General features: G+C 31.6%; 1 protein-coding gene across 14 annotated transcripts in view; it reads right to left on the bottom strand.

Moving 5' to 3' along the window:
- The window catches only part of LOC117219502 (uncharacterized), a 326,730-nt gene that overhangs the window by 259,025 nt on the left and 41,137 nt on the right, over nt 1-26,568 (bottom strand). The window lies entirely within an intron of this gene.

Genomic DNA, 26,568 nt, shown 5'->3' with positions numbered 1-26,568 from the left:
CAGTGAATTATCCATCAGCTTGTAAACAAAAATGGCCAATTTTGAAAGAAGAAATACGTCAACAACTATAGAAATGAACCGCAAGGCTTGAATAATCGTGTCTTCTCTTCTCAAATTGTCCATTTTTGTTTCCAAGCTGGAGGACAATTGGAGAGATTTTACTGTACATTAAACGATTGTGTTTCGCAGTTTTAAGTAGAAGTTATTTAATATTACTATGTTTTTTTTAGTTAAATATACTATTTTGATAACGAGTCAAAAGGTATGGGATAAACAGAAAAATTCTCTCAACTTTGAATATAAAGTTAAACATGTTAATCGTTAAGTCATTAATATTATTATTCTTGTTCACAGTTTCTGTTTTGTGATCGTTTTTACGTACTATATCGCTCATGATAACATGAATTGGCTACAAGAAATAACAAATCTAAATTATTAAATATGACATTTTAAGATTAAAGCTTGTTCAGTTGATAATACGCACATTTATATACAGTTAGAATTCTAGACAAGATATTTGAGGAAAACACAAGCAATTAATAAGATGTTAAATAGATATAAATTTTTAAGTCAATAAGGTCATAATTTGACGCCTGAGAAACCGATCAGTGTGTAAGTCCATTAATCTTAAAATTGAGATAAATAAGAATTTTGTAAATTAGCTGCAAAAAAATAACAATGCAACTAATAATACAAAGCACAATTTTTGTTATAATTAAATAAAAATCAGTATTTTATTGAATTGTTTTAATGTTTATTTCTCTTATAATCATTTTTGTTTTGTTTATTTATTCCGTGATCAATATAAGTGCTGTTATCTACTGTTTATTTATGAAAAATTTGACTATATTGATTCATCAACCAAAAGATTCCACGATAAAGATGTGTTTGCACTGTATAACTAATTTTTAAAAGAAAGTGTACTTCTGATTATCTTCTGAACCGGTTCATTACCGGTCAGAAGAAAAATATTATAGTTGTAACAAACATGACCTTCGTACCTGAAAAGTGGGATTTATATCACTTTCTGATCATCATACTACGTATAAACGGCCATATATTATTTAATATTTGCCATTACCATTAAAAATAGCTTTGGAAGGATATCAGGTTATTCCACTATGACGATCGGATTAATACGCGGGAACCATCAAACTTGAATACCGCGAATAATACGTCTTGTATCGGGTTCTGGTCTTCGTAACTATCGAAGAAAGGCATTACGATAGATATCGATACTTATCGAAGACCAGGCATTTTTCCTGAATATATTTTTCGATCGCAATAACGGTTGATGCACGTATAGAGTACCGAAAAATGTTCAACACGAATTTTTATTTACGGATTAGATATAAATAACATACAACGTTGTAAATGGGAAAGCACGCGCGTGAAATACTTTTACTATTATTAAAGATGAAAAGAAGTGATACGTATAAAACCTGTTCGTTTTTCATAGGGTATAACATGACTGAAGTAAAGTAAAAAATTGTAGATGGCGCTGGTATAACAAAACATTTTTTAAAATATATACAAGGTGGTCCAAGCAACGTGATCAGCTTAATTTATTCTGTTGCTAGTGGTTCGATTAGAAACTTTTTCAGCTAAAATAATATGGTTTAAGAAGAGTTTTGAGATGATTGTGCAAAATTTTTCATTAACCCTTTCCCTCGGAGTTGTCAAGGTCACCTTCAGTTTTTCATAGATTGACCTAAAATTTTCCTTTATCTATCATTTAGAGTATATTGAGATAAATTCCGCAAGCATTATAGCATATAGTTTTTTCAGAATGTGAACAAAAAACAGAAAAAGACATAGGTTTACATGAAAATACTACAAATTGAGAAGTCTCGAAAAATGTTGGACAATTTTTATCATAAATGAATCCACCATGTATTTAAAAATTTAATAATATGAAAATATCTTATTTAATAAAATTAAAATCACTTTATCAACATTCTTACGTTTCGCTGATCCTAATAAAATTATGAAGATCTAATATATTAGTGTTAAACAATTTTCAAATCTGAGTAAATAATTCCGTCATCCATATATGAGTAACGCGCCAGTTGAAGTGTTAAAGATTGAAACTTCCTCTCTACAAAAACTACTCAAAACTTGATATATTCTTAGCTGTTTTATAGATCAGAAACGAGAAACACGTTCAGTCATGTAAAATCTTCAAGCGTATATACTGTAAAATTATCTGAGCATCTTTCAATCAAAGGTTAATAAAATAATCGTGTACCTATATTCAAGGGATCGTTGAAAAGAGAGGTTTCGATCATCAAATCTTTGTTAACATCAGTCTCGAAACATGTTTTCAAATGTATTTACAGACGTTACAAATTTAATCGGTAACATTTTCAAGAGAGAGAGAGAGAGAGAGAGAGAGAGAGAGAGAGCGAACATATCACTAGTTGCCTACTTGCTGTATTATGCAAAAACATGTAAAAAAAAAATACAAATGAAGAATAGCAAAAGTATAAATTTCAAGCTTTAAAATGAGTCTCAGTTTACTATTGTACGACCCTTTTTTACGAAATCGAAACAGTTAAAACGTCGACAATTTGTCAAAACCACAGTGTACTAATATCTTTTGCAGTCACTGCATGTTGAAATACATTTTCGAAACAATGCGTATAAAAAAAGGGAGTGACGAATTGCCTATGGTATGACATACATTCAGCGTAGTATTGATTACGTATCTACAGCACTGTACTGTCACTATTTCCCTAAGGGGTCGAAAAGTTATGTCCCTTCAACACGTCGTCGAGAGGATTCTAGCTGCAATGTTGAAATTGTCAAGCCCAAGGGTAACGCGACCAATGACAACGTTCCAGGAACTATAACTTCCTGAGCAGTGGCAGATCCGTTGGTTGCACATTTTTCGCTTGTTTCCCCAATCTGTTTATGAAAGTTTTCATGCCAGAGGGATGTTACAAAAGGATTTACCCGATAAAGCTAATAAAGAATTATTTTCCGTATTTCTCGCTGGATTTCTTTCGCGTGTTGTTAAAAACCTATAAATACGGTAAACTGTTTTGTATCGGAATTATTAAACCTTTGCATTCGAGTGGCGACTCCAAGGTTCAGTTGAAAATTGTTACGTCACGTTTCAAAATAATTTGATCAATCAAATATGTTTACATTTAAAGAACTGTTAATAGCGTAACTGTTGCATGAGTTACAAAATTAAATGTCATGTGTATAAAATGCACTAAGCTATATAAAATGGAAATATCGTGGATCAGAAAAACTATTTTAATCCTTGGCACTCGAAGTCATTTCAACAGTAAATCTAAATTAATTTTTCTGATTTATAGCACTTCCATTTTATATGACAAAGTGCATGTTATGCATACGAAACTGAGTCTTGTGATTTATACGACAGTTACACTTTTAACAATTTTTTAAATGTAAACTTTGTTGATATAAAAATTATCTTGGAACGTGATGTAACAATTTTAGTGATGCCTCGGAGTCGCCACTCAAGTACAAAGGGTTAAATTTTGCGTTAATTTGGTTTTGAGCGCAAATGGTTAACAATATAGATGAATTTTTCAGATTTAAAACGTACAGTGGCTTCGAAAGGTATTCGCACTTAGACTTCTCTAATTGTTTATGGCTAATTGTTGATCGTTACATACGCAATGCTGGAGGCATCCTTCATGTACGACATATCGGGTAACATCAAATCTGCTGGTTGGTCGAGGGAAAGCCAGTTGTAGATATACCATTAAATCGAAATAAAATAACAGAACTTTTAACCCTTTATACTCGGATGTCCTCTCTCAGTAGACATGAGAAGACTGTTGATAATTGTGGCACTTTCCAAAGTGGAAACTTTTATTTACATGATTTGTAACAATGCAAATTAACAAATGCTTTTTAACCCCTTTAAGCCGTACCATTTTCTTTACAATTACAGTGATTCAAACTATTTCGATCGCAATAATTTCTTAGAAGGAAAAGGAACTATTTATTGTGTTCAATATTGAAATATTGGTGACAAGGGAATAGAATTTGATTCTTACTAGAACAACATTCATACCTAACAGTTTATTACTAGAAATCTCCACTGCAAGTCTAACTCGTTAAAGTAAGGGGTTAACAAAGCTAGGGGTTAATAAAGCAAGAGGTTAACGCCTTAACTGCCGCGCCATTAACCTAAAAAATTTAATAAAATGAAAATATCATATTTAATAAAATTAAAATTGAATATTTACACTGTATGTCATCAATTACTTCGTCAATATTCTTGCATTTTGCAGATCCTAATAAAATTAGGAAGATATATTAATTAGCGTAAAACAATTTTCAAGTCTGAGTAAATAATTCCGTCACCCACGTATGAATAACGCGGTAGTTAAAGTGTTAAGTAGAGTGCTTATTTCCAATGTTGTATCATTTTACATTTTATTTGAAGCATTAGTTTATTGCTCCACGAATAAATACGTTCGAGTTGTTGCCCGTTGATCTGAGAAAACTCTCCGAGTGCAACGGATTAAAATCGAATAACTTTTTTTCAAACTGGATGGAACGACTTAAATTTTGTGGAGATGTTAGTTCCCTAGACAATGTCTAAAACAATGTTGCGAGAAGTTCAATTAATTGAACTGACAAGGAGAAGAAAATTGGGACTTTTAAGCCTTTTATTTAAAAACAATAAGAATGCGTTTTGTGTGTTTCTTGTAGTAACTTGTAACCGACTGGAAACTAGCTGTTTAAAAAACTCTTTTGTTAGATGATTGGTGTTTGAAAAATCGTGGTAAGTGTTACGTGGAACACCCTATGTTCATTATAATTATTAAAGAATGTTTTGATAACTAAACTCATTTTGTAAAATTATCGAAAAGTACTACTACTATTCGCAAGATGGACATTTTTAAGATTTCAGAAGTAGTGATTCGCAGATCTATTTAAATCCTTGCTTATCCATTTTTTTACATACAATAAATTATTCTATGCTTTTTTACATTGGTATATTTATATATCTGTGTGTGTACATTTGAATTAATTTTTCTAAGAGAAATCAGAGTTATCCTAATTTAAATAATGGAGAGTTAACTGCCAGTAACGGTTTTAGATGAAGTCTCTGAAGAGGCGAGCCAAAATAGATCGAAATGTCAAAGTGTAAAGATCCAATAAAGATCGTTAAACGTAGCAGCTTGTTTAAATATTTATAGATCTTAATCCAATCTTACTATCAATTAGCATGAAACCAAAATAGATAACTACAAATTTCATCCTAAATTGGTATGCTTAAATTTCGTACGGCCAATTTATTGATTATTGAAAAACATTCTAATTTGATAACAATACATTCGAATAGTAACAAAATTAAATAATAAGTACATGGATGCATAGCACTTCATTGTAACTAAATTAATGATATTAAAAAGATATTTCGACGCAGATGCATGAAAATTGCCGCAATTAATTCAAAGAGAATTATAAAAAATGATTCACTGCAATTTTTGTAATTCATTAAAAATATCATAAACAAGATAGTTCAAAACTTTCAAGTTACAAAATTCTTAGAAAATTAAAAATCAATGTAAAATTTTTAAAAAGCATAAACTTTTCTAACATATTAATTTTTGAAATCGATACAAAAAGCATTTTGTAAATCAAATTTAAATTACTTTCTTTTTTCTTTTAACGTTTTAAAAAATTCGAACTTCCAAACATTTCAAAATGTTGCAGGTTAACATTCTGCAAAAACCGACAAGATTTTTTATAACAAAACGCTCGGAATGAAACCTTCCATTAATTTTTCGGGACGTTTGTGGCAGCCGTTCGAAAAACAATTTCCAAGCTGTGCATGGAGAGAGCGTCAAAGTTTCGGTGATTTCAATTTACTCTTTCACTGCTGCACATCAATCCTTTCGCTTCGAGAAATTCCGTTGGCATTTTCCATTGTCTTTTTTTACACATTTGGCCTGTTTGTACGTGGCTGCCGCTCGATTCTCAGTGACGCGTGTGCGTCCACTGTGTGAACTTTTCGCGAACATTTTTGTTTGTCAGCCTTCAACGTTACTTCTATCACGTTTATAACTGTTAACCAATTAGCTGGTGCGATCCCTTTGAAAAGCGTGTATCCAAAATGTGCTGCAAAAATGACGTAATGACGAGTATACCAATTAGTGCGGGTACTCTGTATATATATATATATATATATATATATATATATATATATATATATATATATATATATATATACAGATTTCTCCTTAATAATTATTGATATTCTTTTATTTGTTTCGTAATTTATTTCGTCTTGACCTCAGAATATTCGAAACATCATAAAATTGACGAATAGATTTTTATGTTCACTAAAATTGCAATTTAAACAGCAAACTTTTACGCATGACGAGTATACTCGTCATAACACAAAATATTGCTATTTCTTCATGACGAGTATACTCGTCGCAACACAAACCATTACCATTTCTTCATGACGAGCATACTCGTCGTAACACAAAGTATTTCCATTTTTTTTTTGACGAGTATGCTCGTTAAAAATAGCGAATTAGTTAAGAACAATGCACAAACATCCAATATCAGTCAAAATATCCTTTACAACGTCTATGAAAAGTGAAATATAAATTTCAAATATGTGGTTATCACCTCATGTCCTATACTATTTCCAAGGGTATAACTTCGTTTTCACAAAACAAAACTTTTCAGATTTATACTTTTAAAAATATTTGAATATAGCTAATAAGCAATTGTAAAAAGTAATAATCATTCAAATCAAATATCATTTTGTAAATACAATAAAATACTAGTGGCAATGGAATGGTATCAAATTGTTAAATTATACGAAACTCTCAAAAAATAAATTCCTTTCTATGTTATTGATTAAAATTTTATACCAAAGAATTTGGACAATAATTTTCATCAGTCTGCTGTGTTATTGCAAATGCCAATCAATTCCATAAACAAATTATAGTAAGATTACAGTATACTATAGAATAAACAGTTTGTCTATCTACGTGTGTTATAGTCATCAGAATAATTATCGATGGATTCCTTATTGTATTTTAATTAATCTGTAATTGTGTGTAGCGAGGAGAACTAATTGAATTCAAATCTATAAAGACAATTGATCAACAAAATTGTAATATTAATCACTACCATCAAAATGCTATTTAAGGCAAAAATTCGCCGTTTCAATATTGTACTTCTCACACATACTACAATATTCGGAACGTCGATATTTAATTAACAATAAGTATCAAGCGTTAGAGATTGAACATCCAATTTGGTTTCTCCCTACGCAATTGTGTACATACCCTATGTTAGCATGCTGACCCAACCCCTGTTGATCCCATAAACAGCATGGTCTAAATTTGAATCTTCGCCGGCTAGTGGGGATTTAATTAATTATGGCAAAGCTTAATGAGGGTTGAAGTATGCACAGTAAACTCGCCTGACTTACGATATGTTATGTTTAGACTGTCCATTTTCAAGTTTAAACTGAACGAGATTTGTTCAAACAAAGAAATGAATTGTCTTATTGGAATGATGACGTAAAACGAGCGAACGCAGTAATTACAACAATAACATACAATACTTTAAGCATGCATACAATAGCTTTACGTACAGTTTTACTTTTAGGCAAAACAAAGAACACAAACATATTTTCAATTAACGTATTTTTATCGATCTCTTTCGACAATCTGTAATGTTCATGTAAAATGTAATTTGGTATTGTTACTGTACTGAAGTTTTAAAAAATGACATGATATAACTTAAATTGAAATAAATGAAATAAATGAAATAAATGTCACGATGACTGCCAGGTTTTTATCTAAAAAGTGAATCTGCAAAAATCGGACTAATTAAATTCAGTGGTTTTAAAAATATTGTCATCAGAATTTTTGTGAAAATATGATTTACACAGAATAAAAACTACGATGCGTTCTCCAAACGATACACTTTCAATATTTATATACAGTAATTTTTCCCTAATTCGCGCTCAGGTTGCGCACAAAAATGGATAATTTGAGAAGAGAAGATACAATTATTCGAGTCTTGCAGCTCGTTTTTATAGTTACCGATTGTCAACAACTATAAAAAGAAGAGCAAGGCTCGAATAATCATATCTCCTCTTCCCAAATTGTCCATTTTTGTGCGCAATCTGAGCGCGAATTAGGGAGAAATTACTGTACCTTGTCAATTTTACTCGGATTAACTTTAAACTTTCAAACACAATATCATTAAAACAAATCTTCGAAGTCCAAAGTCTTTTAAGCATAATCCATTAGCACGATCACTTTCAAACAACAGCCTCGGAATCTCTAACAAAATTGAAGTAATTTCATTTACGTCAAGAATAATTAGAATTTTGCAAATCTTTTTTAAGTGCAAGAAAACGCACAAATTAGCAAAGTCTAATAGCATTTTTATTTTATTTTTGTAATTCTATTTCTACAATTAATCCTTACAAGTGTCCTTAGAATTAAAATCTTGTAGCTAATGAAGGAAACTTTTATTTAATTGTAACTTTTGTAACAAAATCTGAGAATTTGCATAAAGATCCATAGTCCAGTAATAATTAATCAGAACCTACCAGTTCTAATGAATTTCTGTTAGTGAAGTTTTTATTGAAAAAAAGCATCGTGATAAAAATTAATCTGCAGAGCTTAACGAAGGATCGTGTTCTCCCATTTTCTTGAAATTCGCACATGCAGGGTGGTTCATCAAGATCTTGTTACCTAAATTACTCAAAAATCGTATATTCTATGGAGAAAAGATTCAAACAAAGTTGCAGGGTATGGAATGGAACATGCGCTGATATAATTAATTTTTGTCTATATTGGCCGTTTATCGAGATTTGGAGGCTATTTTGAATTATTTAATCGTAATATATACAATCCGATTCTACTACCGAAAAAGATATGTATAGCTAAATAAAAAACAATAAAACGGCAATATGGGTACAAAATCAAATACTTACCAACACATCGATTGACTATGTTCAATGTAGAAAATGCCTATTGTGATCTACATTTTCAGCATCTTCTACGTTGAACATAAGTTAATCAATATCTCTGTTGGATTTTGGACCCATATTGTCTCACAGTTTTTTACTTTTAGTTTTACATACTCTTTTCAGTACTAAAATCAAATTTTATTCATTGCGATTGAAAAATACAAAGTGACCTTGAAATCTCGATAAAGTAGCAGTATGGAAAATGAACTAATTATATCAGCGTATACCTCACTCCATACTCAACAACTTTTGTTTGAAACATTTTTCCATAGAAAAATCGATTTTCGAATAATTGAAGTGACAGGGATTGGTGGGCCACCCTGTATAACCGACGAGGCAGCTTAAAGTAGCTACTATGGCTAGCCAATCAGAATCTCGATAACGCGATTTCGAGTTCCGCTCGTCCAATTCCCTTTTCTCCGAAAATTCAATCAGTACTCTACAAATTGCATAAAACAGTCAACATTTCAAATTTTTATCGTTGCAGGTAAGTTCATCTGTAGAAATTCCTTGGAACGGAATAGAACTCCGGACACAATTAGTTATTAAAAGGATAAACCGTTTCGAAACGTCTAATTATAGGTGAAATCTGCGAATTTTGTGTTGCGAGTAATTATTAAATGTCAGATTCCAATTTTAAAAGATACATCGAAGTGAATCACTCAGTTTTATACCTAATTTTTTAAAGTCAAAAATTATATAATGACAGAGTTATTGAATAATTTATGAAAATCTTTATGAACATTATTATCAAAAATTTTATTGACTTACAGATTGAAATGTATTATCTGAAATCTAAAGCATACTGTGTGTATTTTGAACATTATTAATTGATATGTAACAATTTGAAGTAGTAAAATCTATTTCTATCAAAACAGGTGAAATTAAAATGTTTATAAATAGATGTTAAATAATTGAGGTATTGAAATGATTCGTCGCTGCATTTTAACATTTGAATCTTGTATGTAATTTCAAAGATTTTGTGTCGGTTCATTCATATAATGTATTCTCAAAAAAGCAAGGAAGAAAATTAAGACTTTTTGTTAGTACGGAATGAAAAATGTTTTGTTATACAAATAGTTATAAAAATAGTTCAGAAAATTATATATTATATATAATACTAGTAAAAATAATCCACCTTTTCTATACATATAATGTGTTCTTATTTTTATTTGTTTCCTCATTTCTAAAAAGTAGTTCTGGAAATTTTAAGACAATGAACGTTATTTAATAACTAAAAGACTAACTTGAAACTGTCAATTAATACTTATCAAATATGCGTGTGAAATACCAAAGATTCGTTGTATAAGTCGCATGAAGTCTTGTCTAAAGGTCTAAACGAAAATTAATCTGTCAATTTATAATAAACTAACCAGTTATAAAATTACGATAATGTAAATAGAGCACTATTAATTTGCAGTAGTTCTATATTATGCGGTATTTAAATAAAATTTTTTCTGTAATATTTACATTCTTCTGAAGATTTGGAAATTATTGCAAGGCAAACCAAAATATTCGGAAGATATTTAGAAGAAATAAGACTAAAAGTTGCACCCAGATGGTGGTAATTTTCGTAATCGAAAATTATTATCGAAAAAATGTTCACGAAATTGAATCATTTTCTAAATTGCTGCGCAGACGAATAACTAAAAATGCACCGAGAAGTGGACGGAAAGGTTCAACAAAAACTTTAAGGAGGCACTAAAAACCTGAACTGAAGTTGATGAATGGTTTGAATTCATTTGCGTGGGAAATGCAGCGAACAATGTCTCACGACATTCGCTTCGTGAAAAATGGATTTACGAAAAGTGCTATACTATAAACTCGGTTCCCCGTGAATTGGCAGGAAATGTGCACAGAGGAGCGAGCAAGCCAGGGCTGAAACGTAATGTCCAGAGCCCTACATAGTAGAATCGAAGCTCACAGGAGGGCCCTTTTCAGGGACCGCTAGAAAGTATCGCTCAGCATAGACGGTCGACAGTCAATTAACTTGCGACCGTAGCGTTGATGACGTGAACGCTTTGTTTAGATTCTCAGCCAATTCTCGGAGAACCAAGTATTGACGAATCTTCTTTGATCAAACTTTCCATATAATTAGTATTTGTTATTTCCATACTGTGATAATATTTTCATATAATATCGCGATTTTTAGACAGTGGATCTTCACACAATTTCTCATTTTTCAGAATTGTTTTATGAAAATCCAAAGGAGACAACAATTTCTTACGTCAGTTGGAAAGTTTCTTGCAGTGAATGTAGAATAATAATACAATTAATTTGTGTTAATATGAACGCTTACTTGCATTTTACACACATGAATATACCATAAATGCATAAATTTAATTTTAGAAATTCTTAATACAATTTGGTAGATATAATTATCACACATGAAATATATATATTGAAACATGGAGTAATTCTATACCTATTTTCTAAGCTAACAATAACTAGAATAATAGGACAATTATGGCAAGAAAAATTTAAATAAAAATGTAACTATTATTGTTTATTATCAATTTATGAAAGTGGTCAACGAAAAAGTTTAACAATTACTATCTTATTACAGGATTATCATATAAAGTTACGTAACAATTAATGTGATTACTATTGCCTTCCTTCAAATTTCTAATTTACTAATTAATTTATTCTACATGAATGAATGAATAAATTAACTTTTACTTTTTGTTGCACATTATTCTAAATGAATAAACTAATTTATAGTAAATTAATGTATGCAATTAATTTATAATAAATTAATGTATGCAATTTATTTACTTATTTATTTATGGAATTAATTAATTTGTTTGTTTATGAAATTTATTTATTTATTTATTTATTTATTTACTAATCTACGAAAAGTCTTATTTCAACGAAAGTACAACCAAAAGTTGTAGAAAATCATTCTGTAAAGTACAGTCAAAAGTCATTCACTGGAAAAGTAAATAGGTGTGCAGCAGTATTATGTATTCTATATTCATGTATTATACAAGTTCTATATTCATGTATTATGCAAATTTAGGAGAGATAATTCAGCGAATAGCGGTATCTGTTTCAAAGTGAGCACGAGAGTAAGCATGTTAATAATATTGGGGTAGGTTGGATGTGTATACGGATTCCACGATTGAATCCATTAGCATTATTTGGATCATCGCGCGATACAGATGGTACGCAAACTTCATCTTCCACGGCTCTATATCAAACTATATCTGCCCTTAATACTTGTTATTAGCAATAGGAAATATTGATACCAAACCTATTTGCATGTAAATTGCGATTCACGCGAGGAACTGTTGTTTTTATTGCGGAAAACAGAAACCAATTTCGTAACAGGTTGCTTCCGGTAATAACGGAAGAAAACTCGAGTTTTCGAACAATTAAATATAGAATATAGTAATACCAGTAATTCGTCCAAAGCTAATTTTTCATGGAAGATGAAAATGAATCAAATTAAGGCCATTATAGAAAGCGACGGAAACGCTTATTCGCAATTCTAACAGTTAAAAGTATGCACCTGCATTTTGAAAAATTGTGTACTATAAAAAAGAAATAATTATCGAATTTTCTTGAAAACAAATTATTTAAAATAGAAGGTTACAAAATGAAATTATGTTTTCCTCCAATCCAATACTCAATCTTCATTGTACTACTATTAAGTGTATATACATATAATTCTAGTGTATGTAAATCATTTTGTTAACAATTACAATAGACAACGTCTATCTACATTATTTTTCCATTAGAAATAGATCTTTTTCATTGCTATAATATTCATACAAAAATTTCTGGAATTTTAGATTATTTAATAAACGTTCGTGGAAATTTTATTACTTTTGAAATTTTAATTCCATATTTAGATCATTTTGTGTCATTATATTATCGACGTAAATCTATTATTTAAATGTTATAAATAGCATGTGCTGTCGTGCATATATTAAAGGAACGAAGAATAAAAAAATTTACATTTTCTGCGAAGATACAGGATAATAATATTGTTATAAAAATATGATAATATTTTTCTTAATGATTGTCTCTTTTTATATTGTTATTTTGTATTGTACAGAGAATGGGCGCACTTCGTTCTATATTAACGTTACTCAATATTAAGTAACTCTTTATTGGTCTTCTTATATTAATTAGCGTATTTATAAAAATAATTAAAACTTGATAACAATAATCGTACAATATTGTTAATAAATAAGGAGATTCATAAGCTCGAAACATAGTTATTAATGACACATTGATAGCAGACTGGGAAATATCTTTATATTTCTAACAATTTCTCATAATGATTTCTTTAATATTAATGCAAACAATTTTTGTTTATATTAATAACTCGTTAACAAAAATGCAAAGAACATTTTCGACAAACTTACATTTTTAGAACACCCTGTAGGACAAAAATTTCTACGACTGAGCTAAAGTTAAAGCAAGGGTCGAATCGATGCTTTCAACGAGAGTTAAACTTGCAACGACAGAATTATAAATAATTGCAAACAAATGTACCTCATCGATTGCATTATATAACTGTAGCAAGAACAATGTCTTAAGAAATACGTGCAATGGATTGCACCAGTATGCACTACCGCCATTAATACCAATATTGTGACATCAAATTACGTAGTTCCATCGCAGTTACGAAAACAGGAATATTGTGCACAATTTAGCAGAGAAGATTAACAAAGGTGATTACATATTATATCGTGTCACATCGATCTCGAACACGAACCCATGGATTTCTCCACGCAAAGACCCGAGAGAGAGAGAGAGAGAGAGAGAGAGAGAGAGAGAGAGAGGCAGCATACGAAACGTTACGTAAATGTATTATTATAGTCAGCTGCATATTGTTGGTCATTAAGGATTTAGCTATTCGAATAATAATGACGTCATAAGAACAGCAAAATTATGGAATAGTTTTCGACAAGTACGTACGTTATGACAGAACCTTGACATAATTACTGAAGCATCAGTTGATAACATCGTAATATTGAAAGATTGTAATTTTTCGAAACTAGCATACAAAATTAGTAATTAGTAGTAATTATATAGTATTTCATTTTAATATATGGGAAGACTTACATTTTAATTCATCTTTTAATTTACTTTTAATTAGCTTTTAATTTTCTTTTAATTTACTTTTAATTGACTTTTAATTTACTTTTAATTGACTTTTAGTTTACCATAAATTTCCCTTTAATTTAATTTTATTATGTAAAAAGATTTATTATTTAATTTGCATTCAAATTTATTTTATTACGTAAAAAGATTTACTTCGTAATTTATTTTGAATTTAACTCTGTTCTTATAAGTTTTGCTTTCCTGCTTATTTTTCCAGTTTCTATAGAATCTATTCCAAACTAAATTTGTTTATAACTGTTGCTGTATATTATGTGCTCGATAGTTTTAAAGAATAAACGAAATTATAAGAACGAAATTATATATATTTATTTTTAGAGCTATATAGAATGACAAACTTCATTCTGCTGACTTCAACTGAATTTACCATATGGACAATATTTATTCCATTCCTTAGGAAAAGGGTTTCATTGAATGAATTTTATTATGTATTCAAATCGTTATTATTGCAAAACTAGTTTAGCATCTGGTGAACTTCCCTTGTTAGTGCGTTGAATGAGTGATACAAAAAAAATATTTTCACAGTTGTACCAAGAATGAAGATGTCTTACTTAAGTATTAAACAGCTTAGATTCTGAATAGTATAGTTGTAAATAAACATTTAACAAGGAACACTGCAGATTGTGTAGCATAAAGTTTATTAGCATATGTGTGTGGTAATTAAAAAACTAGCTTTCGGTAAAACGTATGTGATTTTTATGATTTTAGCTTATGAAACTTTGAAAGTACTGTAAAAACTATAATCTAAACATTGTGTCAGTAAATATAATGAAATTATTGCGTTATATGTGATATTCTTATTAAAAGAAATACTTAATAATACTTCTGAAACTATAATAATTTCAGAAGAAACCTATAATTTCAAAATTATATAAGTAAGTGTAATGAATTTATTTCGTTATTTGCGATGCTTTCATTTTAAAAGCGTAAACTATAATTTCAGAAGAAAACTGTATTTTCAAAATTGTGTCCGCAATTATAATGAAATCATTTCGTCACTCATTAGGTTCTCCTTAAAAATTTAATTATTTTTACTCTTTTCTGGAATCCGGAAATCCTTTTGCTATATCTCTCTGAAATCAAATTGTGAGATAAAATAAAACCATGGAAAGTATGAAAATTAATTATAATCGTGCATCTGAATGTTTATAGGCGACACTGTAATTAGTGGGTATAAGTAACGTTAAGGGATTGGAAATAATATTTGAAAAATAATCGCCAAAAATCGATTCATTAGAATGGTCTTCGACTTCACTGAGTTTATCCGCTATTTTGTGAACGGACATGGAATCGGCATATCAGTAACACGCTATGACGAGTGCAATTACGAACGTAGGACACGTCAAACCGTGTCAAATTTCCAACACGCTCAACGTACGTCAATCGGTCGTATTATGAACGTCTGTCACAGAACATTCAACGTTTGAAACCATTTTTTAGCTGTTAAAAGTTAGCATAATTCTTTCTTAATAGTTTTATTTCTTTTTATTTACTTCATTATTCTTTACGATTTATCCGTTGAGAAGACATTTGGTAAATAGAATTATGTTATTCTCAGTAAAAAACATCAGGGAAATCATCGTGTCATTGAAATATGAGGTCTTCGGAATGTTCCTTTGCAATCTTCCTGGTATGATAGCATCGTATGCAGTAAATTCTCCCTAGGATGCCAAATTTTGGGTTGCTGTGAATTTTCCTGTGCTAGTCCTAAGTCTACGTGATTTATTGCTACGATCTAAGGTTCGACAGAATCGGTGACGCGTGTAATGCGGCACGCGACACAGCTCCTTTGACTTGAATTCCTAGAAGACAACATAAAATGGTTTGTTTCGATGTAAGTCAAACCGCGGAGCCTTCGAATTGTGGTATGTGACCGAACTGCCTTCGAATCGTGGCATGTCGCCTCCGAATTTCCATCGAACTTAGGTCCGAATAGCATAACTCCACTGATATTTTCTTTCGAACGACATACACAGCTTCTTTGATGTTGCCTTTAATATATTTCTAATAATAGATATTTAATATTTAATAATAAATATTTTTCTAATAATATAATTACAATTTGTGTAATGAAATAAAATAAATTTCTTGCTATGTATACTGAATAAATATGGTCTGCAGTATGTCGTGTTTGGTCTCATTTTAATTGGAAGAATCTAACCGATATATTAAAGAAATTTTCATGTATATAAAAAATTAGAAATGAAACCGTTAAGTCATCGTTTTTATTCTAACATTACCATGTATTCATATTAATGTACACCGGCATACTGGCCGCTGCCTTATTTTGTTGACTGCCCTGAGTTTCGTTCTCTCTGTCTCTCTTTTTTTCTCCGCCTCCCCTTCACTAACTTCCCCGCCATATCCCACTCCCACTCTCTCCCCCTTTCTCTTTCCCCCTCTCATCTACATTCCCCCCATGCATCACGCTTCCCCCTCTCCCTCTTCGTCTCCCACCCCAACCACCCACCATCTCCCTCTCCCTTTCCCTCTCCCTCTCCCTCTCGCTCCTTCTCCCAATTTCCCTCTCCCTCTCCCTCTCTCTCCCTCACTCTCCTTCTCTCTCACGAGACGTCAGCAACTGTAAAAACGAGTCGCAAAGCTCGAAGAATCGTGTTTGAGTGTCCGCCGATTACCGTTTTCAATTCCCAGCACCGGGCTTTCTAGGAACAATTTACTGTAATTGGTTTGCTAATTCGTTGGGATGATTGGTTAGTATCAATTTATAGTTGTTGTACTGTCTCCTCAATAGTAGAATGATCTAGCGGTCGTCATATATATATATTTAAATATCAGTGTTATGAAATTGAAGTTATACAAGTGTTTTATATATATATAACATATTTTTTATGTATGTGTTTTTATCGATCACACACACTGGATGCAGTTTTTTTCGGCAAGTTGTTCTAGAATTATTCTAAAATGTGCGAAATTTATGAATATGTTTCACGAGCATTTTATCCTAAATCACAGGAGAAGTATATAAGACACAGTATATAAGATGTATACACGTCGTCCACAGTGATGGTGAAGTCTTTTTACTTATCGCAAAAAAAAGAAAAAGAAAATAGTTGATATTAGAATTTTTATAGGCCACAATTCTAGTGTGGGGGATAGAAAATCATTTTTCGTGACAAATAAATTTTTCCATAGCTCGTTAATGAAGGTTAACACATCTTTTATACGCACGCCCATTTATAATACGTTGACTCGACAATAATGGTAGTATCATAAGCTATAGGATGCCACGTTGAAAGTACCTGGCCTCATTGGATCTAGCCTCCCCGTGGACTTCCTACGTTATTGCGTAACGAGTCTTCTGATAGTGGATTTCACACCCACATATTGCACGGTGGGCGGTAGTTCTAACCTTACGAAATGACCATTCATAAAAGGTGCCATGGAAAACGATCCGCCAGGCACGACGGCAGCTCTTTTGATTAGTTTGGCAGTTACGGTTGCTCCCCTTGTGACAACTTTAAAAAATTATTACAGTTTACATTTCTTTAACAATAGAACATCCTCAACGCTGTTATGTATAATTGCCGCATAAGTTATTAGGTGTTATCAGGTGCGTTTAATAAATAAGGTTCATTTTGCAATTAAAATTTGGAAAGAAACTATAGATTACTATTAATATTAGAAATATACATTTAAATAACAAGCTCAAATTATTTAACACTAGGGGTATCAAGCCCTAAACACATCTAATGTATAGTGACTTATAATAATAATATGATTGAATTTGCACAAATTTAATACAATTTCTATAATATTTATGGCTCTCAGGGAAAACGCCGCATGTCACAATTTCAACAAATTTCAGTTATTGCATTAATTGTGCTGTAGCATATAGGATTTATGTATTCATCAAAAAAACATCGTGAAAACAAATTGTACAAACTCAAAAAGACTATGCAATTTGAAACACTACTAATATAAAGTACAAAGCATTTGTGATCAGAATGTGCATTATTTAAATTTTCATTACAGGCTCAGATAAAAAAAAAAGTTAAAAAATAAGAGTTTCCCATTTTCTTTTGTCATTCTAAGCAATAGTAAATTTGAAAAAAAAGCATTCTACTTGTGGTCTAATAAACCGGTCCCTATATCATCTAAAAAAAAATTCAAGTCGTTTAGTCTAGTTCTAAAAAAGTTATTACTTTTTAAAAAGTAATTTAATCGAATATTAATCAGAGTCGCTGTATATACTTTAGAAGAGAAGTTTATTAAACAATTTCTCATAGACTCGTTTCCATAACTTCAATAACTGTGGACGAAAAAACAAAAAATCAATCTTCCTAATTGGTTTGGTAGTTGTAGTGTTAAAGTTAAAAATTTAAGGATTATTGTAGACAACGAAGAGAATGAATAAAGCAATACAAAAATATACTTCAACCGAATTAAAGACGAATAGCATATTAAGGGAAAACGTTTTGTCGTTCTTGTCTTTAATTTTTCACATTTTTGTGTCACATTTTATGAATTTGTTCCAGCGGTTGATCGAGAAATTTGGTTGCAAGAAATTAATTAGAAAGTTTAAGAAAAATTCAGATTTCTTAAAGATGCTTAAGTGTCATACATTTTAACTTCTTTTTATCCCAAGTGTATTAACGCTTTGCGCTTGAAGATATTTTAACTCCAAAACTGCAGACATTTCTTCCGAGCAACTAATATTCATCCTCCATTTTTATTCTTTTCCAGCACGTTGAATTGAACACTTACACATGTTATACATGAACTTTTAGCAATTTACAATACATACAAATGGTTAAACAGGTACAGTGGGGATAAAAATATTCTTTTAAAACACAATGATTTTTTAAAAACTAGACGAGATAATTTGAATTTTTTGACAATATTAGAAGCATTAGTTTACTGGACAATGACTGAAATATTTTTAATAACTTTTTATTTGTGCCTGTAACCAAAATTTGAGAAATATGTTTTCTAGATCTCGGTAACTTATATCACATACTGAAAATTTTCTTGAAATCGGTTAACGTAAAGTCAAGCTACAGATGTTGAAAGATGTCAACATCTCCAGGTTTTCACAATTATTGATTGAAAGTTGCGAAAAACTGCGATGTTCGTTATGTTTAATTGTTTTTAACTCATGACAATATCAATCAATTTCGATGAAATTTTCAACATGCATCTATGTTACCGAGATCTACAAAACGCATTTTTTAAAATTTTACTATAGTCTCATATAGTAAAGTTGAAAAAACATTATTTGTTTAATTTTTTTAACATCCCAATCTATTGCAATATAAAAAGATGTTTGTTTACCCATTCTCTAGCAAACTGATCGGACTAATATCTCAAAAAAATTCAAGTGATTTGGATCAATTTTCAAAAAGCTATTCCGTTTTAGAATGTGTACGAGTACTTTTGTCCCTCACTGTACGTAAATTTTACTTTACACAATACACAAAACAGTGAGAAATGTTTTCGTTACAACTTGTCGCAGTCTTTCCTTTTGTTCGATATCATCAAGTCGCACACTCTGCTTCGCAACTTGATGCATTTCATCAGAATTGAGAGAGTACAGTAATTGTGCCATCCTCGAGACAGTGAAAGAATTCGAAAACAAAGTTACAAGTTAAATTAACGAAGGTGCTATTGTTAAGTGAAGTTATCCTGGTGCATGAATGCTTTTGCACACTTAGCTTTTGTAAGTATCGCGGGGGTTCTTGCTGGGAGAATCTGTACTCATCCCCACTGATTTGCGTCGTTTGCACGCGGTGAGCGATGAATTCGCATCTCAGCAAACCTCTACACCAAGAGGTAGACGGAGATGACAGCAGCGAAGGGTTCTCAAATGTAAAGCATGCAGCACACTTTTCCTTAAGATGTTGAAAATATGATAAAACCATCTGGTGGTAGAAAAGGATTTGTTCTCCAAATCTGAATAGTGGCACCGGTCACTGTAGGGTGACCAAATGCCGTGCCTTTAGTTCGTTTTCGAGTATAATTAACTTTATATTTATCGCATAAGACGTTACATTTTTTATTATTTATTTTGTTTATTTTTCAATACTTGTTAGAAACAGGATGGTCCCCGTGTTGTTATTTTGGCTTTAAAAAATCCTTTATTATTAGAGCAGAATGGAACAAAAACAGAAATACGTTGACAAATATACATTTTTACTTCTACGTTTATGACCTTGAGTGAGTTGACCTTTCAGAATGGTGACAACCGTCGAAATACAACAGTCGTTAGAATGATTGAATCCATTTTTTATTGTTGATGAACAAAATATTTATTCTTGTTACAGACAAATTTTTATTTGTATATTTTAGAAATTCTATTCTAATGAAAACTTCAATTTTCAAAAACATTTTTTTCAAAAAGTTCTACGGGACTTTGTATTAGATTGGCCAAGAAGTTCGCGCGTGTGGTTCTTTCGTGGATGAAAGAAAAGACGAAAATTGTCAGAAACCGCGTGAAATTTTTGGCTAACCTAATATTACAAACGTAAAAGTTCATACTTGAAAAAAATGACCTTCAGACAAAAAATAACATGAATTATGATATTCTTAGCTGTGAACTGAACAAAGCTGTCCTGACACATTTTTTTGTATCGACAAATATAACAAAGATATTTTAATGTGCAGGTTAAAATAAACACCTTATATATGAATGTAGCCTAACTTTATTACTATAAAACGTTGATCAGTCGATAACCTTAACATAACTTTGACATAACCATATCAGCTATTAGCAATGTACATTATGCAAAAGAAATTTTTTCATTTAAGGAATCCAATATGGTCGATTGTATTAAAAATTATCAATCAACTTGACAATGTAAAAATAGAGTATTGTTTGGTATTGGATCGTGTTGTATTTATTATCAGGCTTATGGAAGAAGGCACAAACTGATCAGTGCTTCCACTGATATAACTCGCTGAAGAAAAAGAACGAACGAAGGACAAAACCTTCTCATCACAATCGCAAAGGATCTGAAGTCAGGAAAGCTGTGCTACGCAATGAAGCGTAGACAAACTTTGATTGTGCAACTGGCACAATCCGTATTCAATCTTTGAAGGAAATTGAATTGGTTTCGACTCCCCATGATCAATATTACGAACAGTAAAATTAGGATAGCAGTTTGTTGGGAGGTCTAAAAACAATCATCCTGCGATGATTTCGGATCTGTACGTCCGTGAAACGAATATGTGAATCAAAAATCAGCGATATCTATAAAAAAAATAATTCAACTATCACGGAAGAGTCAAACCATCAAGATAGCATTTTGAAAAGATTGTCGCATAATAACGAGGTGATAGTATTATTTACTTTCGTGAGCAAGAAACTTTTTCATTAGTTATAGTTAATAATAGTCATAGTTACGTAGCTGAATATATCGAGTACAAATAAGTATAATGTCATTATTAGAATTATGAGTATCATTACTATAGTGTTACTATTATTATTAGTATTATTACTAGTATTACTAATAATACTAACAGTTATTATTAATAATTATTATTATTACTCTTGATTTAGTAGAACCTATTAGGAGAGCAGCAATGTTGAAATCTGCTTAAAAAATCTGCTTCAATAAACATGCATTAAAATAGCCTCAACTATGAAATGTTTAAACATCATAAAAATATTATATTAAATTACATATTATTATTAATAATATTAAGTATTAAATTAAAAATATTATTAATAACAATACTAATCAGTATTAGTATTAGTATGATATTATTAATATTATTACAATATTCAAAATAGATTTGTTCAGCAGATTTCAACACCGTTGCATTTCTAACAAAATTGTACTTTAGATAAATATTTGAGAGATAAATATTTGATAATTAGAAGATTGCGGATTTTTATGCAAAATATAAATGGTTTGTACTGATTAGAAAATACGGAAGCTACGTACGTTCTGATTTCGTTCTTTAATCATTTTAATGATTTTTAAATAACGCAACTACATTTTTAATATCTTTCACTGTTTTGTGGATAAATGCATAAAATCAGCAATCTTGTAATAAGGTTTAGTCGTAAGAAAAACTAACTCCTTTAATCACCACATCAAGAACTCAGATAGGTCGATTCGGGATGTTCGAACAATTTTTTCTTCTAATTTCACTTTTCATTAACACTTTAATCACATCAACACCCGTAACCTTGACATAAAACTGTAATCACATCAACGCTCGTAGTTGTGAAGCTCTACATCCCACTTTCGTACATGCAAAGCACAATATTTTGTCCAAACTAGCGCTCTAAAACTGTTATACTACTCCCTGGTTAGGCCAATAATGGAATATGGCTCCGTAGTGTAGTCTCCACATTTGTTCACCTTAATCTCATCGTTGGAAATGGTGCAACGTAGATTTATACGGCCGCTACCTGTCGTGAGAATACCACTATCCCATACATATGCAATAACTACAATCAAAAGCTTCAGCCTTAGTATTCGAAAACCTTGGTTTTTTTATTATTAATTCTATTTCTGGCATCTAACAAAACTCACCTCAGTCATACAATTTTTGAAACGTTATTTCCCTTTTACGCTTTGTCCGTCGCGGCAAGACCACGGAAGATTGCATAATATTAAAGTATTGCTTTCGGTCAAGAAATTGAAAAATCAAGTTGTGAATGGCATAAACTATTTCTTCGACATTCTTACGTTTCTCGGAACCCAATAAAATAAGAAAGATATAATACTACCCCTGGCAAAAAGTATTCGAATACCTTTTTAAAAGTAACTACTTCTTTAGAACTCGTCTAAATGACTTGAACGACTAGTCTACTAGAGAGGCAATGACTGGAATACTTTTTTTTAAATTGTACTATTACTGGAAATGACAGAAATCTACAAGACACATTTTTTAAATTTTTGTTCTAGGTTCGGATAAAAAATAAGAACTTTTTATTTTTTTGTCATTCCAAGTAATAGCAAAATAAAAAAACATATTTTAGTCATTGTATAGTAATCTAAGTACCTCTAACATTAAAAAAAAGTCAAATCATGTGGTCCAGTTTTAAAGTAGTTATTGCGTTTTAAAAGGTGTTCGAATACTTTTTGTCAAGGATTGTACATCAGCATAAGTTTGTACATCATTCAAGTTTTTTAATTTATTTATAGACTTCTAATTTCTTAAACATCGAGAAATAATTCGAAAGCGTAGAAAAATATTTTCAAACCTGAAAAAATAATTCCGTTAACCAAATGTGGATAACGCTGCAGTCAGTGTGTTAAAGATGATAAGACTTTTTAGAAAGTCTGCCGATAAATGTGTGGTGAATATCGGAGAAGTTCAAATTTACGAATTTGGATTTGTTGCAGCCTCTAGTTTGAACCGTCAGAGTGACCTAAGCGAAATGGTTTCCTGCGAAGGATCGAATCGACGATCGCGGGAACGTTTTCTGACGAACAGTTATGTCTCTATCACATACCGCAGACCTTATCTAGCATCTTCTTTCTCCGTCTCAGCAAAGAACGCGTTCAGTGCAGTGGAAGAGAGGGTGGCAAGTTTCTCCGCACACTTTGACCTACTCTTGCCAAAGAAAGAACCGAAAAGTCACTCAAACGATTAGTCTCACAGCTTCCTTTTTGCTGATGACAAATACTACACGAATTACTTGTGCAAATTATATATATATATATATATATATATATATATATAATTTTATTATATATATATATATTATATAATATAATTATATATAATATATTATTATAATATAATATATATATAGTATATTGTTGCGAATTACACCATTTCTCTCACGTCGCGGCATTTTATTTACAATAAAGAATATTAACTATAACACAATTTGATACAATAACAATTCAGATCTTTCAGAAGTGGGATGTTGATGGTTCGACGGTCCGATCTCGACTCTTTGATTGTTCGTTGATAACACACTTGCGTGGCAACCCCTATCTTCTATTATTCTTTAAGGAGTTGTTCACAACAGGGCAGTTTCACATTACAGCGACTTGATTTGGACAAGTCGCCGTAACAATGTATATAATTTGCACAAGTAATGTGTATACTATATATATGTAATATACACAGTATACCCACACATTCCCAATTAAAATAAGTGATATATATGTCAATGTATAATAATAATTTGTGAATGCAAGACTGTAATTATAAAGTATTAAGATAATAAGTACCTTTCACATTTTTCATAAAGATAACTATAAGTCACCGATATGACATGTGTAATAATATTAACATTTTGTTGGAAGTATAGACCACATTTCTTGTAATAAGAAATAGGTGCAATTTTAAACAATAGCAAAATATTAAATAATCAAAACATACCAATATAATAGTTTAAACTTGTTAATGTTATATAAGTCCACAGACTAGCGATAAGGATAAAATGAAAATGTTATTGACTTTTTTATATAATTTAGAATTCTTCGATTTTTAAATTTTGCAATAATGACGAGCCGAGGGCCAGGCAGCTTTGCGTGGCCGGAGGTTGGATGCGATTGGAATTTTTCTACGGGAGATTCGTAGACCAGCCAATGCTTATTTCAGTACGGGTGGCTACCTTGAGATCGGAATAAGATGCATAGACCAGCCGATGCTTATTTCGGCACGGGTGGCTACCTAGAGATCGGGATAGGGTGCGTAGACCAACCGATGCTTATTTCGGCACGGGTGGCTACCTAGAGATCGGGATAGGGTGCGTAGACCAGCCAATGCTTATTTCACCACGGGTGGCTACCTAGAGATCGGGATAGGATGCGTAGACCAACCAATGCTTGTTTCACCACGTGTGGCTTACCTAGAGATCCGGATAGGATTTGATAGGGGAAATTGGAGTTAGGCTGCCTCGTAACTTTTTGAAAGAAGAATTGAAGATATACCTCGAGCGGTAAAGATATATCTCCGTGGGTTTGTACCAACTACTGCTTCGAAGTAGGAAGTGGGAATAATTGAGTTTTGTAACCAAAGTAACTGGTAAAAGCTAGTATATTACAAGTTTTGGTTTTACTACGAATGTATGTGAATAAGTGTCTCGCAGACTCTATCGTGCTCTCAGTTTATCGCACTGAATCGGCGGGGGCTTTTAATCTGGTTTCTATTACCTACTCGATTATTTTGCTCGAAAGAGAATTAAACTCGATCTCGTTAGAGTTTCTTCATCGACGATTGACTCGAAACTAGCCCGCTTCTGGTCGCATTTGGGCCCTTTATATACCTAGATTTTCTTTGGGAAATGGTAGTGGGGATGTTCCTATGTTCCTATGTGGTCCGATTCCAGAACGTTCTTCATTGTACGCCTTGAAGGTACTTGACTCGCGATATACAAATGAATCCCCGGCTGGCTGGCGCCGGCCTGGAGTATGCCTTCGGGAAGGAGTATAAAAAATACGTCGGAAAATTCTCCGTACGTTACAGCAATTTACGTGATTTTCCGAGGTAAACGTTTCCTTGTATTTTTTATTTCACACATAATTATCGAAAATCGAACTCAAATCCGCGTCGCGATTACATGTTTTACAATCAATTTCAATTTCAACCTGTTCCATTGGGAAAAAATAATTTCGTATATTTCCATTATTTAAACGAGCGTCGCTAATTTAGTATCCGCAGAGACAAAAATTAATGAATTCGCGACTACAGTGAATTTTCCGTGACACGGATTGTTACTCGTTCGACGGTCAATAATATCGATTCGGGTAGAGAAAACGAGCGTACATGAGCATCGCAGTTACCTGTGTGACGTAGTAAAACGTCTGAGCACGTGTGCTATGTACCTGAGTGTATGACCTTACATATCTCCGTACGATTACCTTGGGTAACATGATATCCCACGTGACAACCAGGGCGATGCTACGTCAGATTGGTATTATGATATTTTTAATATATACATACAGTACCGTGACAATAGCAAATCACACACATATATTTAACTCTAGAATGATCGCGTGGGGTATTTGACACCTAACAATTTGTTTTATTATTGACCTTTCTTTATTTTTTAGCAAAATGTTAAGTGATGTCAGCTAGCTGTCAACAGCTGAAGTAGCTTTTAATTAAGAGTCACAGTAGCGTGATTTTGTTCTCGGTATTATTTTTATAAGTCTCTTAGGGTGTCGCGCACCCCACACGACCTTTATGTAACTGCACTATTCAGGAAAGAATTATTTACATTATAATCCAGATGGGGTTTCGTACACTTTGCTTCTACAATTCTCAATACTATTTCTGCTTTATGGACTAAACGAAATTAAACTTAATTATATTTAACACATGAATCTGCTGTACCACACATCCCACACGAACAATGAAACAGTAATGTAGTGTTGTTTACAAGTAAGAAATTAACTTAATCTGCTACTTCGTCTAACAAGTACTTTTTAGAATATTTAGAATTAGCTAGTAATAACGAATATATTTATCCAACTTAATTATTTAAAAGTACTGAAGTT

The sequence above is a fragment of the Megalopta genalis genome, chromosome 1 (genome assembly GCF_051020955.1).
Source record: "Megalopta genalis isolate 19385.01 chromosome 1, iyMegGena1_principal, whole genome shotgun sequence".
In the NCBI taxonomy this organism is placed as follows: Eukaryota; Metazoa; Arthropoda; class Insecta; order Hymenoptera; family Halictidae; genus Megalopta; species Megalopta genalis.
This window is presented reverse-complemented; position numbering and strand designations above follow the sequence as displayed.